This window comes from Prionailurus bengalensis, chromosome E2 (genome assembly GCF_016509475.1).
Source record: "Prionailurus bengalensis isolate Pbe53 chromosome E2, Fcat_Pben_1.1_paternal_pri, whole genome shotgun sequence".
NCBI classification, from domain to species: Eukaryota; Metazoa; Chordata; class Mammalia; order Carnivora; family Felidae; genus Prionailurus; species Prionailurus bengalensis.
In genome coordinates, this window is record NC_057352.1 from 54,728,411 (window position 1) to 54,748,786 (window position 20,376).

The following is a 20,376-nucleotide window of genomic DNA, read 5'->3' on the forward strand; positions in this document are numbered from 1 at the left end:
ACACAGGGGATTTCTGAGGGTGGGGAAGCTATTCTCTAGGATACCCTGATAGTGAATGCGGGACATTAAGCATCTGTCAAAACCCAAAGAACTTTGCAGCACAGACAGTTAGGCTTAAAGTATGCATTTAAAATAAATACATTTACGAGACTGGCAGGATCCAAGGAGGGAATACAGAAATGTGATCAAAGAATCTGACTGTAAGACAAATACACGAAAGAAACAACCTCGGGGCGCCTGGGTGGCTCAGTTGGTTGGGCATCCGACTTTGGCTCAGGTCATGATCTCGCCGTCCATGGGTTCAAGCCCCGTGTTGGGCTCTGTGCTGACAGCTCAGAGCCTGGAGCCTGCTTCGGATTCTGTGCCTCCCTCTCTCTCTATGCTCCTCCCCCACTCATGCTCTGTCTCTGTCTCTCTCTATGTCTCTCTCTCTCAAAAATAAACATTAAAAAAAAGAAAGAAAAGAAACAATCTCACTGAAGGGGGCAGGAGTGCCTCAGCACCTCAGAAACTCTAGGAATGACTGGAGTCTGTAAAAACTAAAGGCAAAACAGCCTGCTAGAGAAATGCTGTACTGTAGTTGGCAAAGCCGATTCCTAAGGAGGTGGGGGAGTGTTCAGAATTCTGATACCGTTATCCAGGCATGCTGGAACTGGACAATTCAGTAAATGGATGGCAGATGGTAGGATCCACACGTCCGACCGCCTGGGGTATAAGGTTATAGATAGGCAAGGGGCGGGGTCTAGAACGATCCATGGGATAGTGGATTCAGAGTGGAAGGCATCACGCTTAGCTCAATACTGGTATAGACAGTTACATTGTTAGTTACAGGTATGTGTGCGTACAAAGGTAGTAGACGTGCATGTATGTCCTTGCTCTGTCAGCGGAGAGGGCCCAGAACCAGTGACATCCCAACAGCAGTGGGCACACCTAGGGCCCAGATGGTGGTCTCTGATGCAATTCTCAACAAAAGGAACCAGGACTCCCTGGAGAAATGGCTGACTCCAGGCCTGGGGCAGGAAACACATGAGATAAGCTTGTAGTGGCTGGAAAGGAATGAAGTAGCAAAAAATAAAATAAAAAATAAAAAAATAACCTCCCCAACGATGAGGCATGTGGGGAGCCGATCTTAAGAGCTCCCAACGGCCAACGCTGCACCAACTTGAGCCACACAACAAAGGAGTATTTGCATTCTAACCGGAAGTACAAAATCAATATCCAGGAGTCCATAATGTCGTTAGTAAATCATTAAATTGATAAATAAATGGGAGAGAAGAGGCGAGTCTCCCAGGCACAAGAATTCCCAACAGTTTACGGAGACTCTCTGCCCACAGGGAGGTGGAGCCTGAGTGCCCACTCTATAGGCGCGGGTTGTGCCCCGTGACTTCCTTCCACACGGCACAGCGTGGAAAGTTTGGGGTCGGGAGCAGTAGCTGGACAGTGGGGACACCTGACTGGGGCAGATGGAGAAGTCAAAGTGTCCCCCACCACCAGGTGACAAAGACCAACATCAACCGCGATGAGTTAACGGCGACGGCGTGTGCCCTCACGACGTGTGTGGTCTTCCTCCCCCAAACCCACAACTCCGGTCTAGGCAGGAGTAAAAGGTCGCACAAATCCAAATTGAGGGGCACTGTACAGAACACTTAATCAGTATGCTTCAAAACTGTCAAGGTCATCAAAAACCAGGAATGTCGGAGAAACTGTCGCAGCCCAGAGGAACCTAAGGAAACACGACAATCCCAAGAAGGGTTTCTGGAACAGATGTTAAGCAACAACTGCGGAAAGCCGAATAAAGCATGGACTTCGGTTGATAACAATGCATTGTTACTGGTTCGTCGCTGTAGCAAATGCGTCACTAACGTAAGACGTTGGGAGGAAGCAGAGTGTGGCGTGTAGACGAACTCTCTGTATTATCGTCCCAATATCTCTGTAAATCTAAAGCGGTTTTAAAAGTTTTCCTTTATTTTAAAATTAAGTTAGTAACAAAAAATTTTTAAAACCCCACAAAACAGTTCTCAGGCAATTCTGACAGGCAGGCAGTTTTGAGAACCCGGGCCAGTGGCTCTTACGCTTAAACATACATCAGGAGCACCTGAAGAACTGTTAAAAATCCACCTGCTGGGCCCATCCCAAACTGCCACCACTGCTTCAACATCCAGGCTTTGAAAACCAGGGTCCAGACACCCCAGGGGGTCGTCCATCACCAGGCGCCTCCCTGATGTCGAGTGAGCCCCATGCTTGAGCGCTGGCGAAGGTCTGAAAATCGTGTGGAGTGTCACCATCTCTGCCCGGGGTGGTGGCTGACCGACCCACGTAGGATGGGCTGCCGTGGTGTAGGAGGAGGGGCACAAGGAGACACACAGAGGGACTTATTACGTGTGGACCATTGTTGGAACCTTTTTTGGCAGGGATGCTGGAACGCGACCGGAAGCCGGCCCCCACCCTCAGAAAACGACTGCATGGACAGAGAGAACATGCCTTTTGCTGACCCTCCAAGAGCAGGTTATGAGTATTACAAGAGAGAACACATCTGGGGCGCCTGGGTGGCTCAGTCGGTTAAGCATTCAACTCTTGGTTTTGGCCCAGGTCATGATCTGACAGTTTCCTGAGTTCGAGCCTGCTTGGGATTCTCTCTCTTTCCCTCTCTCTCTGCCCCTTCCCCCACTCACGCGGTCTCTGTCTCTGTCTCTGTCAAAATAAATAAATAAACTTAAAAAAACTGTTTTAATAAAATAAATAAATTTTTTTTTAAAAAGAGAGAATATATTTAAAGGACCCGGGATGGGGCGCCTGGGTGGCACAGTCGGTTAAGCGTGCGACTTCAGCCAGGTCACGATCTCGCGGTCTGTGAGTTCGAGCCCCGCGTCGGGCTCTGGGCTGATGGCTTGGAGCCTGGAGCCTGTTTCCAATTCTGTGTCTCCCTCTCTCTCTGACCCTCCCCCGTTCATGCTCTGTCTCTCTCTGTCCCAAAATAAATAAACGTTGAAAAAAAAAATAAAAAAAAAAAAAAAGAAGTAAAGGACCCAGGATATAATAAGCAATGAATAGATGGTGGCTCTTACTTGCTTTATAGTCATTATCACCCTGCTCAGCACGAAAGTATTCCGGTAATATTTTCTGCATGAACCCTGTCTCTCCAACAATACTGCAAGGGTCTTAAGGGCACGATGCTGGCACACACAGCATAGCCCAGCCTACTACCTGTGCACCAAGAAGTCTACAGGAATTGTTCCTTGGCCCCTGGAGTCTTGGGTCACCCTAGGGATGGACTCACATCCTTACTTAGGTGGGTCTCGGGATCTCAAGAACCAAGGCCAAGGCAGGGAGCAGAAATGGTTCCCTGGACCCCTCCTTCTGCCTGCTGGGTCCCTATCGAGGTGAGCGATCAGCCACAAAGGGGCACAGAAGCAGCAGGCCCGTGTTGTCCACAGCTTCCTTGAAGCCTCCTCCTTCTGTACTTTTCTGTTACTCAAGGCAACCGGGCTTCGTCAAGCCCCGCGATGCAGGTGAAACGACTCCATGAACTCCGGAAAGTAAACGTGAGCATTTAATTAAAAGGCGGGTGTAGAGGGAGCTGTTTCTTCAGGGTTAACCTCAAAATCTTCAGCTCCCCGCCAGAGCTTCCTAATTGGAGCTGGCCCTGGTTTCTGTAGAGCCCAGGCAGATCGTGTGCCACGGGCACAGGGCCCGTGCCACGGCCCTGCTGGCGGATGTTAGCGCGTCGCAGAAGCGCCTCTCGGAGGACACTGGTTCCCGCCGGTGACAAGTCAGAAGCTCCGGGGCCCTTGCATGTCAGCGCCTTCCAGAGCTGGGAGAGGTTTGACCCGAGTCCTCCTGTCCCCCAACCAGGTCAAGGCGCTAATTTACAATTCTATTAGAGAGGAGGAGATGGGGTTTACCTTTTGTGAGCAGCTCTATGTGAGGTCTACGAATTTCTCAGCAGTCCTAGGTAAAGTGCCATTCTGTGTCCGTTTTGCAGGTAAGGAAAAGTGAGTAACTTTGCAGGAAGCCACAAAGGTTTTCCATGGTACAGACAGGATTGGAGCCCAGCTCTCCCTCATTGTATTTATTCACCCTGACCTCACAGAGTTTGCTTCGTGTGCAGGAGATGAAAAGGAAACAAGCAAACTACTACCTAAATAAAATAGTGACAGATGGGAAAATACAGGAGACAAAATGGAAACTAATAGGGGCAGGGGCCTCTGAATTCAATGCCCATGGGCTCTCTGCATGGCCGTCTGCACAGGAAAACCAACCCCCAAAAGACCATCTGACCAAATAAACTATAAAACGTTCTGAGGAAAACAGACCTGTTTATCCTCTATCAGGACCCTGGGCTCAGACCTCTGATGGTGACTCGGAAGGTGCACCATCTCTGGGCACCCCCCAGGGCCCAGGGCCTGAATTCACATGGAACCTGAGTGGCTAACATGGCCCTGCATTTTCGGAGATGCAGAGGACAGTTGCACCCCAGAGCCCCTCGGACTCTGCCCTCAAAGCGTCTCCCCTTCAGGGGCATCACACTTCCCAAAACTGGCAGGCGGACCAGGAAGACACCGGGGGAAACACAACATGCCAGAAGCATGGACACCCCAGCCTGTGTTTGGTACCTGCGAGAAGCTAAGAAGCCACGTGAGCTCCTGAGCACGAGTCTCCTTGATGATAACACGAGGCTCACAGTACCTGCTTTTCGAGGTTGGGTTTTTTTTTTTTAGTTTATTTATTTATTTTGGGGGGGGGGGTGCACATGTGTGAGCCGAGGAGGGGTAGAGAGAGAGGGAAAGAGACAATCTCGAGCAGCCTCTGTGCTGTGAGCGCAGACTCGGGGCTCGAGCCCACGAACGGTGAGATCGTGACGTGAGCCTAGATCAAAAGTCGAGCGCTTAACCGACCGAGCCACCCAGGCGCCCCGGGTTGTTCTGGGTTCAGCTGAAGAACTAATATGAGGTTAGCAAGTGCCCGGCTTACCCTAGGCACGTCACAGATGTTAGTGGAAGGACCCCAAGTCGTTGCAAAAAAGAGGCATGAACTGGTGAGTCCTCCCGGCCATGTCCTCCCGGCCCCTAAGGCTAAGGCACAAACCCAGGAGGTGGCATTCCAGGCACAGAGCAGACTGTGAACCCATAAGTCAGGGTGAAACCCAATAAAGGGCCAGCGTATACACCCCACACTCCCTCTCATGAGTTGCGAGGCTGGGTGGCTCACTCACCCACTCCGGGCCCCCTTTCCCTCCTGTGGACTGGGAAAAAACATTCCTGCCTCACGGGACTGTGGCCCATGAAAGGAAGTGATGTCAGCTGCATTCCTGGGACATAGGACAGTTTCCTTCCTTCTTTTCCCTTCAAACCTTCCCACATTCCTTCCTTCAGACTAAGCACAAAGGAGTATTTGACGTGAAGAAGTTTCCATAAAATCACGCCCTGACACAGCCCCTCTGCTCCAAGCACGCGGAAGTGGCAGATAAATACTGGACTCACAAACAAGATAATCATCTCTGTGCGTGACAGGCAGAATGTCAACACAAAGCACTACGTGGGGCCGGGAGCGCCGGGCAGGAAGCACACTCGAGGACGGCACACACCAGGGTCCCACGCGAGACGGGAGAGGGGACCCAGGCCCACGGCCGGACGCCAGGGGGTGGCATAAGGTCCCCTCCGTGAAGACAGAACAGCAGTAACACGACCACGTCCACGGCCACGGCTCTGTCGGCAGCTCTGGGCCAGGTGGAGGCAAACACCAACTGTTACAGGGGTGCAGGGGGAGAGAAAGCAAAGGAAAACAAAACAAAGACCCCCCTCTTGGAACGAGCCCATACACCAGAATCCCCAAACCTGAAGACATGCTTAGAAACCTTGCCAACAATATCAACGCTTGTGACATAAATTGCTCCGAAGAAGATGAAATGAGTATCAAGGAATGATGTGACAAGGACTTTAAAACAGGAATGCCTCAAATATTCAAAGTGACAGGTGCAAGGAAAAAAAAAACAAAACAAAAACACATTCATTGACAATAAACGAGAAATTCTCAGACAAAAGCAGACAGAAAAAACAAAAAGGTAAAAAACAAATGAAAAAGTAAACAGCTAACGGGAGAAAAGTATTTCCATATCACAGACAGAAAGCTAAGATTCCCACGCTGTAAGAAGTTTTATTTACGTGTTTTTTTAATTAAAAAAAATTGTAAGTTTATTTTTGAAAGAGAGACAGACAGAAGTGGAGGGAGAGAGAGAGAGACAGAGAGAAACCCAAGCAGGCTCTACACTCTTAGCACAGAGCTTGACATGGGGCTCGAAGTCATAAACCATGAGATCGTGACTTGAACTGAAATCCAGAGTGGGACACTTAATCGACTAAGCCACCCAAGTGTCCCTATTTATTTTTTAAAGTTTTATTTATTTATTTTTGAGAGCAAGAGAGACAGCATGCAGAGGGACAGAGAGGGGGGGGGGGGGGAACAGAGAATCCCAAGCAGCCTCCACACACTGCCAGCACGGAGCCTGATGCAGGGCTTGAACTCAAAAACGGTGAGATCATGACCTGAGCTGAAATCAACAGGAGGTTGCTTAACCAACAGAATCACCCATGTGCCCCCCCTCCATAAGAAGTTTCACAGACTGGAGACAGAAGCCCTCAAATTCCTCCTTTAGTAAAGACAGAAGATATGGGCAGGGATTCACAAATATTACATGAAAATGGCCCTTAAACATAAGACCTCAACTTCCTTTAATAATGCAAATTAAAACCCGTACTAATGGAATAAAAATTAAAACTATATGGAGATGCCATTTCTTAGCCACCTGCTTGGCAAAAGTTCAAAATCCTAACACCACATTCTGCCAGAGAGGATGTGAGGAGTTGGGCACTCTCTTAATTGTGGGTAGAAGGCAAAATGGCACAACAGTGATAGGAGGGAATTTGGCAACACGTGACAAAACTATTTATGCGCTTACGCTCAACCCACCAATCCAATTCTAGAAATGTGACACGAACATACACTTCTAACAACACAAAAATATATGTTTAAGGTGACTCCTTATAGCACTATTTGCAATTTCAAAATGTTGGAAACTATCTAAATAATATCCAAGCAGAGATTGGAGAAGTACTAGGGTGCATCCACACAATGGAATACTACACAGCTGTAAACAAAAAAAACGAATGAGCTCTTTCTCCATGAACTAATAGGACACAGTTTCCAAAATATATCTTCACATGGAGAAAGACAAGGTACAAAAGTACTTTACCTTTAGGGTAAGAAAAAAGGGGAGGGGTGCCAGGGTGGCTCACTCATTTGAGTGGACTCTTGACTTCGGCTAAGACCATGATCTCACAGTTCATGAGTTCAAACCCCCCGTCGGGCTCTGCAATGACAGTGTGGAGTCAGCTTGGGATTCTCTCTCTCCCACTCTCTCTCTGCCCCTCCTGTGCTCATGTTCTCTCAAAATAAACAAATAAACTTTAAAAAGGAGAAGAAAGGGGAAATGGATACATCTGATTTTTTTTTCAAAAAGAAATACAGGAGGAATAAACCAGGAGACAATGAAACTGGTTACCCAAGCACAAGTGGTTGGCAGAAAGAAGAGAAGAAGGGGTGAAGGAGGGCTGACGCTTCTCTGAGTGTGTCTTTTTAAGTCCCAGAAATATATTAAAGCACGTCAAGAAAATAAAATAAATAAGGATGAAGAAAAATAAACTGAACATAAATCAAAAGAAAGGAATTTAATCATATTTCAAATGAATAACATAGGTACATAGGGGGAGAATAGAGAGCCAATATGAATGACTTTTGAATGCAATATTACGACTTATATATCCTCAAACAAACCTTGAACTCTCCTTAGTGTGTTGGTTTGCATAGTGGTAAGGGTGGATCAGTTCCAAAACTATTTTATAGGCAGTCTAGGGTTGAGCAAACAAGTAAATGCACGATGTTGTGGACAGACAGCGTTCTCTCGATGAAAGAAGGGTCAAAAGAATATGAAATGGGGGAAGGAGAGGAAGAATTCAGTGGGATTAGAATGCAAGAAATTTGGGGAATAATAGGAAAACTTGGAATGTGGATCATAGATTAAAGTATTGTATCGATGTTAAATTTCTGAACTTCACAACTGTACAGTGTTGACTTAAGAGAATATCCTTTTTCTTAGAAAATACCCATACTGGGGCACCTGGGTGGCTCAGTCGTTTGGGCGTCCAACTTCAGCTCAGGTCATAATCTCATGGCTTGTGAGTTTGGGCCCCATGTAGGGCTCTGTGCTGACAGCTCAGAGCCTGGAGCCTGCTTCGGATTCTGTGTGTGTGTGTCTCTCTCTGCCCCTCCCCTACTCATGCTCTGTCTCTCTCTGTCTCTCAAAAATAAATAAATGTAAAAAAAATTTTTTTTAAAGAAAAAAAGATTACTATGGGGGGCATGATGTATGTAATCCATACTCAAATAGTTCAGAAAAAGAACAATAATCTATATAAAATTTGTATAATCATTTATCATAACTTATGAGTATATATGTATGTGAGTCTATATCTAAACATATACATATATGTACATAAACATATGTACCAAGAGAGGGCAAACATGGTAAAATATTAAAAAACCTGATGAACTGAGGGGCGCCTGGGTGGCTCAGTCGGTTGAGTGACTGACTTCAGCTGAGGTCACGATCTCACAGTTTGTGAGTTCAAGCCCCACGTCGGGCTCTTTGCTGACAAGCTCAGAGCCTGGAGCCTACTTCAGATTCTGTGTCTCCCTCTCTCTCTGCCACTCCCCCACTCATGCTCTGTCTCTCTTTGTCTCAGAAATAAATAAACATTAAAACATTTTTTTAAAAAATAAAAGCCTGATGAATTGAAAAGAGCTTCTTTCCAATGCTTTCTGTAAACTTTAAATTACTTCATTACTTCATTACTTTATTTATTTATTTATTTATTTATTTATTTATTTATTTGAGAGAGAGAGAGAGACAAAGCATACAAGTTGTAGGGAGGGGTAAAGGGAGGGGGAGAGAGAACCTTAAGCAGGCTCCACACCCAGCACAGAGCCCAATGAGGGGCTCGATCCCACGACTCTGGGATCATGACCTGAGCCAAAATCAAGAGTCTGATGCTCAAATGATTGAGCCACCCAGCCGCCCCCTGTAAGCTTCAAATTACTTTACAACAAAAAGTTAAATACACATTTAAAAACAAATATCCTGCAAGTAAGAATCAAACTAAAATTCCATACATGGGGTAACTGTAAGAAATGAATATTTGAGGAGCACCTGAGTGGCTCAGTCGGTTAAGCATCCAACTCTTGATTTCAGCTCAGGTCATGATCTCACAATTGTGAGATCAAGTTCCATGCTGGGCTCTGCGCTGAGTGTGGAGCCTACAGCCTGCGTTAGATTCCATATCTCCCTCTCTCTCTGCCACCCCCCACCACTCATGCATATACTCTCTCTCACTCTCAAAATAAATAAACATTTAAGAAAAAAAGAAAATGAGTATTTGAAGAGACAATAGCTGAGTGTTTTCTAGAACTTTAAAAAGAATTCAAGTTCTCACTTTGAAAGAGCACTCTGGTTATTAAGCAAGATAAAGAGACAAATGATAATGAAACTGCAGAATGTCATGGGTAAAGATCTTAAAATGCAGCCTAGAGGAAAAAAACCCACATTATCAAAAAGGGTTGACAGACTGATAGCAACAGCGATAACACTAGCCTGGAAAGAAAAAGGAACTTCTACCAACGGAATGCTAAGAATACAATGTCAACCAAGAACTTTATACCCAGCTAAAACAACATTTAAAGGCCTGAGTAAATGGGCATTTTCAGATATCCCACTGCTAACAGCATTTATATATCAGAGTCTGGAGGAACTATAAAGAGAAACTTCACCATATAAAACAGTTAATTCAAAGGGAGACATAGGACACAAGAAACAAAGTTAGCCTTAAAAAATTTCAATAAATGTGATGACTGGCTATAAAATAATAAACATAATCTTTGGTGTTTAATAACATGGGGTGCACAAAACAAAAAACAAGATGTCCAATGAGAATTTAAAGCCAATTAGTGTCCTCCTTGCTATATTCAATAGGAGGACATCATATTTGTTTGAAAAAAAACTTCATAGTTGAGCAAAATAAAAGAAAAAAACCAAATATATATTAGTAATCACATTAATCTGAGAGAAGATTAGATTAATATATTAAAAGATAGGGATAATCAGATGAAAGAATCTGGGTGTGTGAAGGATTCCCTAGGGAGGGACCCTTCAAGCCAGAAAAGGTCATCTTAGCTCAGCTACAGGGAGAAGGAAACGTGGCCAATCAACCGAGAAATGGAGGAACAACTCTGAAAGTACCAAGAAATGGCATGCGGTTGTCAATGTGCAGGAGGAAAGAAAGATGTGTCAGGAAATGCCCTACAGTTTGCAAGATACAGAAAGAAAAACAGAAAAACACAGAACCTGCCCTGGGATGGGGGAAGGCAGAGGCAAAGGGCTGGAGGGGGCCACAGAGGACTGGACAGATAAGGGATGGACCGCAGGAGACTTGTACCATATAGGATCAGTTTTCAGGAAACATAGCCAGGCCAGGCAGGACTCAGGGTCTTTGCCCAATTTCCACACCAAGACCATGTCAAACATCAGGCACAAAAGAGCACCAGGCTTCCTCTGGACAGGGAAGAAGGAAGGGGCACTTTAGACAGATCACAGAGGATGCTACCACCAACTGAGGGATGTACTGTCCATGCTGCTTCCACACTTAACGTGGTCTTTCACAGAAATTCAGGCAGCTCTTTGGTTATCATGGACAGTGGGGTTAGGAGAGATCTACACCTGCCCAGAACAAACCAAAATGGAGACTTCAGGGTCAGGAAGCTTCATCCTCAATCCTTTCTCTCAATGGCTCACCATATGCAATACCTATATTTTGTAGGGGGCTTACTATGTGATTCACGTAGCTTCCCTCATCCAATTCTAACAGCAGCCCTGTAAAGCATTATTTTACCCCTATTTTACAGAAGAGAAAACCAAAAGCCAAGGTCACTGTGCCATCAGGAAGTTCCAGGATAGGGTTCAACCTCTGGCATCTTGATTTCAAACTTGACACTTAATTCAAGCACCAAGACTCAAACCTAACACTAGTCTTGGGCCCTCCAGCTGGTGTTGGCTCTGCTTTTCTTCCAAAGAGCTCAGTCTTTGCTCAACAATGCAGGAAGGAAAATTTGGACACGACACCTGGTGTCGTGTGTCATGTGATGCTGTTCCCAAGCCAAGCTCATTTTGCTGGATTATCATCATCTGTACACTTGCCTGATGCCCCCACTGAACTCTTTGGGGATGAGTCTGAGAGCTGCTCACCTCTGTGGCTAGAAGACGGAGCCCAGTGCCTGGTACACAGCAACGGCTCTGCAGAGCATTCATTGGCGAAACGAATGAGTGACAAACAAATGGAGCAACCCCATCATGCTACGTGCCAACCTCATAATTAACACTTGTGACGTTGGGACGCATTCCGTATTCATTGCTCAATGTGTTGGTCACGCTCCCACACCTGTGTATTAGTCCCGTGCAGAAAAACATTTGTTTTCTGAAATCAGGTTGATCTCACACCTAGATGACTCATATCCCACCTAGGCCTTCTGCCTCACCGCAGCCGAGCGAGATCTCACTTCTGAGACGCCCAGAAAAAGAGAGCATTGTGAGTGCTATGAATGTTCCTTCCCTTGCACAGAAAGTAGTAACACCATTCGCGGTCGGAGCCATCAGCACACAGAAGGAAGAGGTGGAGACACCGGAGCCCTTCTCTGTACTGGAAGGCCCAACTGCTGAAGGTCTCGCCCCTCTCAATGCGGCTCTGCTCTTACCTGCTCGGGAATTCTTCCAGGGAAGCTCCCCCTCTTCTTGTGGCTGTTTATACATCCTTCTTTTCTTTTCTTTTTTTTACAGCCTTTCTTTACTCTACCTTCCACCGTCCATTTGGCACGTAATTAGTGAGTGCCTATGACGTGCCTGGCACCTGGGACACACTGATGGGCAAAACCAGACAGGGATCCCACATTCTATGTTGTCTAACAGAACATCCTGCAACGATGGACATGTTCTATATCTGCACTGCCCAACACAGTAGTCAATAGTCGCATATGGCTATTGACACTTTAAAATTTTTGTTTAATTTCAATTCACTGAAATCTAAACACGTGACCCATAGCCCCAATATTGGACAGTGCAGGTAACCATGCTGCAGCATAATTATCTTGCTCACCTTGGGAATCCTAACATACCTTTTCTCACATGTCTGACTCTCTCCTCACCCTCAGCCAGATTCATAAGGACAAGGGCCGTGTTGGTCATTCTTTTTTTTTTTAGTTAAAAAAATTTTATGTTTATGTTTTGTGTTTATTTTTATGTTTATTTTTTATGTAAGTATACACACACACGCAAACACACACACACACACACACACACACACACACACACACACACATATGGAGAGAGAGAGAGAGAGAGGAAGGAGCAGAGAGAGAGAGGGAGACATAGAATCCAAAGCAAGCTCCAGGCTCTGAGCTGTCAGCACAGAGCCCGACGTGGGGCTTGAACTCATCAAGTGTGAGACAATCATTCTTAAATCTCCAGAACCAGTGCGCCCAAACACAGAAGTGCCTCAGTCATTGCTAAACCAGTGAACGAGTGGATAACTGAGTAAGTGCTACACATACAATGGAAGTCCTATAGAAGTTTCTGTCCCCTGATGGAAGGAGAGATGGGGCACCAAAGGCTGGAGAGCAGGGTAGGGATGGTGCTGCTGGCCTCACAGGAAGATGCAAGCCTGGGCATGGCCCTTCCTGCCCATCCTTCCCACTGCTCCAGTCTCCGTCAGCAGTTCCAGAGAGAAAAGGGAGGGCTGGGACCACCTTAAGGGCAGTTCACACCGGAGCACAGCACTGCTGTCTACCAGACACTGTGTGCAGGCACTGAGAGGACACATCAGTTCCACAGTTAAGCAAAGCCACCTCTTCGTTGACTGCAGGATCAGGGTTTTCCAGCTGCAGTTCTCAGAAGAGAAAGTGATAGTTCTTGTGCATGAGAGCCGTTTCCTGGTCTGTGGTTGACTCACCCAAGATCCCTAAAGCGTTGTGGACCATTCTGAGAGCACGCTGAGAGGGGAAGGGTGGAGGGGAGGTGCAACGTTTATGTGTCCAGCACATCACATGTCTGGAGGAATCAGACTCAGCAGCATCTTTCAACAGAAGCATGGTTCAGAGGTCAGGACCTTCGGAAGTAGGGGGTGGGGGCTGCAGTTGAAAAGACCCCCCCCAAATCACTGCACCCACTGGTGTCCCGAGAGTTCAGAGTGCCCGACCTGCACCTGAACTCAATATATGTATGCTTATTTCATGGCTGGTCACTGTCCTGACCCTTAACTGTCCCCGAACTCAAGAGCCAAGCCCAAAATGGCAGGTAGATTTTTAAAAATCATACATAGCAATGTTAGCCATCATCTGGCATGTTATAATGATGCCTCCTGACACACCATGCATCTTAGGAAAGCTGAGGTTCCAAGATTACTTAGAACTGCTGGGAGGGATGGAGCGTACATCTTACGCTTATGGCCAGATGACGAAATGCTTCAAACAGGAGAGCCAAGCATGGATGCAATATGCAAAAAGACCTGATGAAAAATAACTTCTTCCACGGCTCACATCACGTCTCCGGTGCTAAAACCCTTCCAGAGCCACGCCCACCCTCAAAGCACCATCAGGCCAGAATCCTAGACCTCGGAGGGGCTCCCCAGGGTGTTCAAAGGGCACAAGGACTCTGTTTAAAACCCATTTTCTCATCCTCTCTTGCCGTGGCTCTGCTCCCAACCTCTGCCAGCTGGCCTCGCCTGTCTGCCCCTAAAACACCCTCCTCCCGGGACGGCTCGAAGTCCTCAGGTGCCCCCTGCACTTCCTGCTTCCGGGCCACTGCTTCAGCTGCACCCTGGCCATTTCCCTCAACCTTGCACGTGGGACCCTCAGGGCCACCCGAGAGACCTCTCTTGCAGGCGGCTTGTCCATTCCGCCCCAAGTGCCTGCTGGCCAACCGTCCAGCCCCTGACTTCTCAGCACATCCGGCTTTGCAGCGGGTCGTCTGGGACCTTCTGATTCCTTACGCAGTTTCATTAGCTTCAAATTCTCTGGAAGGTGAGGCGAGCTCCCGGCACGCAGGGGGCACCAGGAAACCCCTGTTTAACTGAATTGTAGAAAAAGGGATCTCAAGAAGCTAAAAAAAAAAAAAAAGCATTTTCTTTTTTTCAATTTTATTTGAAAGAGAGAGAGAGAGAGAATACATGAACCAGGGAGACGGGAAGGGGGAAACAGAGAGAGAACCTTAAGTGGGTTCCACCCTGACCCTGACATGGGGTTCGATCCCACGACCCTGGAATCTTGACCTGAGCCAAAATCAAGAGTTGGATCCTCAACCGACTGAGCCACCTGGGCACCCCAAGAAATTATTTTCTTTTCTTTTAATGTTTATTTATTTATTTTTGAGAGAGAGAAAAAGAGTGAGCAAGATCATGACCTGAGTTGAAGTTGGATGCTCAACCAACTGAGCTACGGAGGTGCCCCCTGCCCCACTCAAGGAATCATTTTCAAACTTAACGTAGCTCTCCTCTGAGCTCCCAGGTATCTCCATCCCTCAAGCAAAACAGCAGCAATTAAGAACACTGGTCTGGAGCCAGACCAACTGGATCTGAATCCTGGACTAGCCATCTACTGATCGATAGATCACAGAATTACTTCACTTCCATATGCCTCAGTTTCCTAACCTGTAAAATGGGGAGAGACATAGGCCCCACCTCCTGGATTAATTGAGTTACTATGTATGTGGTGCTTAGAACAGGGTATAGCTATGGGGCACCTGGGTGGCGCAGTCGGTTAAGCGTCCGACTTCAGCCAGGTCACTATCTCACGGTCCGTGAGTTCCAGCCCCGCGTCGGGCTCTGGGCTGATGGCTCGGAGCCTGGAGCCTGTTTCCGATTCTGTGTCTCCCTCTCTCTCTGCCCCTCGCTCGTTCATGCTCTGTCTCTCTCTGTCCCAAAAATAAATAAACATTGAAAAAAAAATTTTTTTTTTAATTAAAAAAAAAAGAACAGGGTATAGCTCATAGTATGGACTCAATAAACAAACACTGGCTATTTTGGTATGGTATGGAAATTACTGATCTGTCTTTTCCCCATTTATTTTTTTTCTTCCCTAAACTGTGAGCATCTTGTGTCATTCATCACATTCCCAGAACAGTGACCCACTTCTGGGTACACAGTGCCTGGCTTACAGCAGTAAGTAAATGTTTGAGGAAGAAAACACAAGCGTAGTTTATTGATGATGTTTGAAGTAGATGTTATGTATTTTCTACAAATCTTAATAAGACCCAGTTTCTACTGTCTGGAACATTCTTCCTTCTCCTCTCTGCCCGACCACACTCCACGCATCCTTCGGGTCTCAGATCAGATCCTGCTTCCACCTGCAAATCTGGCCTCTAACCTCCCAATTCTGGCGGGTCCCTCCCTCCCTCACGCACACGGGGCGTTCCCACATCACCATGCACTGCAATGTGTGCGTACTTCCTCAGGCTTTCCCACAAGAGGGTGAGCTGGGCAAGGACCTCATCATGCCTCACACACAGCTGAAGTCCCACCATCCTACACCATGTCTGGCACTCTGGTTTCTCTTTCCCACCCAGTGAAGGTGAGGAGTTGTGGGTGGGAAGCCAGGCCAGCAAGGGGACATCTTGTTTAAACTCCAGGAACACAGCACAAGTTCACTCTCCACCAGGGTGGAGAAGTAGGAGGGAATCAAGCAAGAAAGAGGCCAAAGGTGGGAAAAGAAAAAAAAAAGAAAAGAAAACCCCACCAGATCTCTATATTATAGAAGAAAACACACACCTAGAGACGGGAGCCTCCAACCCAGGACCATTGTCACCAAGATGGTGAGAGAAGACTCAAGACTCTTTGACTTCCATCAGGGATGTAAGTGACGAGGTTGGTCATCCTCCTGCCCAGAAGAGGAGCCTCGTGAACTCGCCTTATTGGTTTACACACAGAATGAAGATGAATATCCTAGCGTCTGCGAAAAAGCTGCAGGGCGTCTGGCGGTAGGGCCAAAAGCATGCCCCAGAAGCACCACCATCTACCAAAGGGGAAGAAGAGAGGTCGGCATTCACTGAGCATTGACCAGGAGCCAGACCCCGCCATTTCATCTTCTGTGGTACGTACTGTGATTCCCAGAGCACAGAGGTGAAAATCGAGGCTCCCGAGCTGGCAAGATTCGCCTAGAGTCACCGGCTCCCCAAGAGGCAGACTTTGTACTTGACTAACAGACCCTCTGTCTCCAAAGCCCATCCTCACCCTTCCCGTGTCTTCCTGGCCATGCTGCCTCCAGAGTTTGCAGCAAGTTTAAAGGAGAAGTCTAACCCTTTCTGCAACTGGGATTTCTACTCAGAAGTCCACTGCGTTTTCTCTTCCACGGCAAAGGTCAATACAAAACACAGAAAATGCAACCCAGATGAAATGCAGTCTACTGAAATGGATCCCCAGGACCCTTGGTGGGGGGGCAGGGTGGAGGGTTGGGGGAAAAGCCCAGGCATTTAATTAAGAGCCTGTGAGACAGCGTGACTGTTAAGGGAGAAGGAGCGTAGCAAGTAGGGCGCTCACAGCAGATGGTGAAAACAACTGTCAGACAGATAAGGAAAGAGAGACATCTTTCGTGGCTACAGACCCTGACAAAACATGAGCTCTCTGTGACACGTCCCCAGAAGCAGGGAGCCCAGTGTGAGCACGCAGGACAGCCCGAGGTTGAGGGGGGGGGGACGCTGACATGAGTGAATGGGGTGAGGGGGGTAGACCTGGGCCAGGACCCACACCTCACAGCAGTGAGGGACTCTTGCTTTCTCTCTTTGGTCCATTCACACATACACTCCCTCGTTCGGCAGATACTTCTTAAGCACCTACTAGGTGCCCAGCGTTGTGAGGTGCCAGAGACACAACTGTGAGCAAGACAGAGGGTAGCCCTGCCCTCGTGGAGCTCAGGATCTCCTGGAGTGAGGGGGGCGGAGATTATCCACCTAATCAGGCCGGGATCATGACACAGAGGTAAGGGCTGTCGCTGAAGAGACACTGTTCAGCGTGCACTAACTGAAAGCTGTCTACACTGGGAGTCCGGGAGGGTTTGCTCAGGGAATCGCCTTTTGGGTGAGGCCCAAAGGAGGAGGAGAGGTCGACCACCCACACGAGAGCTGGCAGGACGGGAACACGCACGTGGCGCACAGGGAGACAGGCGTGAATACGGTGCGAGGCAGGCCGGACCGGGCAGGCTTTGAGCCACAGCGCGGGCTGTGGGAAGGACTTCCTCAGCCCCTTCCCGAAAGAGCCCAAAACACCTCCCTCCTGCAGGCCCCGCCTGTCTGGGTCTTTAGCCAACCCCGACTGCGCAGAGAATTCCCTGGAGCTTCAGCCTCCTCTGCGGGCTGGTCCAGAAGTAGCTGGACTGCTACCTTCCTTGCGATGTGGCTCCCGGCACCCACATGTGGACCCCTGGCTCTATGTCCCTGTGCCTACTGTCATCACCCCCACCATCCCTGCCTTTTTTTCTGGCTCATTCTATCAGACTCTGCTTGTGCAGCACCTCCTCCAAGAAGCCCTGTCTCCTAACTCCACTCCCAACTTGGCTTAGGCATCCCTGCCCACCGCTCCTCAATATCACTGGCATATCTCTTCATGGTATAAGGCACTGAAATTACCTGTCTAAACGCTTTTTGGTACGTGGTAGTCACCCAATGAGCGCTGGCTGAGTTAACATATATAAGAAAGGATTAATGGGGTGCCTGGGTGGCTCAGTCAATTAAGCATCTAACTCTTGATTTTGGCTCGGGTCATGATCCCACGGTTCATGGGTTCGAGTCCCACATCAGTCAGCACGGAGCCTGCTTGGGATCCTCTCTCTCTGCCTCTCCCCACTCGTGCACACTCTCTCAGGTATGTGCACCTGTCTTTCTCTTAAAATTTTTTTAATATTTATTTATTTTTGAGAGACAGAGAGAGAGAGGGAGAGGGAGAGAGATGGAGTGAGGGAGGGGCAGAGAGAGAGAGGTAGACACAGAATCCGAAGCAGGTTCCAGGCTCGGAGTTGTCAGCACAGAGCCTGAGGCGGGGCTCGAACCTACGAACCGTGAGATCATGACCTGAGCCAAAGTCGGACGCTTAACCGCTCAGATGACCCTCCTGCTCTCTCTCTTAAAATAAATAAATAAAACTTTAGGGAAAAAAGTACTCACAAGATATAAAGTATTCTAAAACGCAAGTGGGAAAATACAGTTAGAAAACTGGGGAAGCGTTGAAATACCAGTAGCTAATATTTACCAAAAGTCTACCCCATGGCAGGTCATATTCTAAGGGCATGCTATGAGTAATGAATTCACTGATGTTGTACCCCAGTCCCACGAGGTAGGATTATATCTGTATGAATGAAGTTTATGAATGAAGAACATGACCCAGAGAGGCTGAGCCATTGGCCAGGGGCGACGTGGACCAACGCCCTTGTCCACCCACCACACAGAGCGTCAGCGGCAAGACCTCGCTCGGCCATCCCCAGGGAAAGAACATGAGAAGACGCTCACCCTCGATTGTTAACTGAAATCACAACAACAGAGTTTGGAAAAACATGACAAAGACTGGCTATAGCCAGGGGTATCGCTGGAGGCCACTTAAACGTCCATCAGGGAGAGGACAGCTTATGTGGACACTTAGAAAACTCCGGGCACCTGAAGGGGGAAGCAGCTCTCCAAATGCCTGACACAGATGGATTTTGGATTTTTAAGTTAAAACAAGATGTTCTCCCCATTTCCAGTCTCTGCTTGGATGTCACCTTCTCTGTGAGGCCTGGGATTCGTGCGTGTGTGTGTGTGTGTGTGTGTGTGTGTGTGTGTGTTCGTGTCTTTTCATCTGAGGCCCAGAGGGAAACCACTCACTCCTAGTCATTCTACCTCCCTGGAACACCAGGTCAGCATCTTTGGAACCACTAAAGATGTCTCAAAGGAAGGCCCCAGGGGTGCTGGCCAGAATCATGCCCTAGGACACAGGGAAACATTTGCTGGTTTGAACTTCAATCACTACAGTGCCTTTTTTTCCCTTCTTAACACTGATCACAGGGGCGCCTGGGTGGCTCAGTCAGTGAAGCGTCTAACTTCAACCCAAGTCATGATCTCATGGCTTGTGAGTTCAAGCCCCGCATCCAATCTGTGCTGACAGCTCAGAGCCTGGAGCCTGCTTCAGATTCTGCCTCTCTCTCTCTCTCTCTCTCTCTCTCTCTCTCTCTCTCTTTCTCTCCCTCTCCCCACCCCCCCCCCCCCACTCACATTCTGTCTCTCCTTCAAAACTAATCATTAAAAAAATTTAAAAAACAACAACAACGACAAAAACTGATCACAGACCACCGAGAGCTTCAGTATCAGTGAATCCCGGCACCACACCCCCAACTCCTCCCTTTGGTCCTCTATGTCTCAACCTCTTTGAGCCTCAGTTTCCCCACCCAGAGGCAAGGCCAATCATAGCAAACCTTGCTGTGTTGCTGTGTTATTAAGTTGCTAACTCAGAGGAACGCCGCGGGGGTTAAATGCTATCCAGTGTGCTGAACACAAAAAGGGAGCTCAGCACCACCACTATTATAATCATTAAAGACGGCTGACCTTTCGTATGAGAGGTGGGGGTGTGGGGTGGGCCAGGGGCCCGGGGGTCCACCCTGACGGGAAGGCGCAGCTTTGCACCAAAGGTGGCAAGGCAACTTTCATTACTGTTTTGAGACCCTCTGCAGACAACACACACCCTTACTGCTTGCACGCGGCGGGGGAGGGGGGGGCACTTCCACTCCTCACCCCGCGTGCTTGGGCTCACCATGATGAATGGCAACTTGGAAATGGTTCCCGAGACTTGTTTTCAAGTAGCTGAGACAGGAAAACAATATCTGAGCTGACAAGGAAAGTGATGAGTCGATCTCCGGATCTTGACATCAGCCTCAATGGATGCCAAAAAGCAAATCCGGGAGTGGGGAGCAAACCACAATGTTGATCTCCCCCTCGGATTTGCCACGGGTCAGGTGATAGTCAGATTTTCCATCACCATCTGGCGGTCTGCACTCCAAGGCAGTGGCCAAGCTGGAAGGTCTTCATGTTGGCACAGAAGAGACTTTTAAAAGTTCATCCATTAGCACAGAGTCACTTACGTGCTACACTTTGAAAGACAAACCAGATACACCCCCTAGGCTGTTGTTGTCATTACTGGTTTGGAAGAGGACCCACTTTTGAGGAACAAAAAGGTTGGTCCAAGTCTGCTGGCCTGGGAGCGTGTGTGT

The 20,376-nt window shown here is 47.9% G+C and overlaps 1 protein-coding gene across 1 annotated transcript in view; it reads right to left on the minus strand.

Moving 5' to 3' along the window:
• The window catches only part of CDYL2 (chromodomain Y like 2), a 170,730-nt gene that overhangs the window by 28,505 nt on the left and 121,849 nt on the right, over positions 1–20,376 (minus strand). The window lies entirely within an intron of this gene.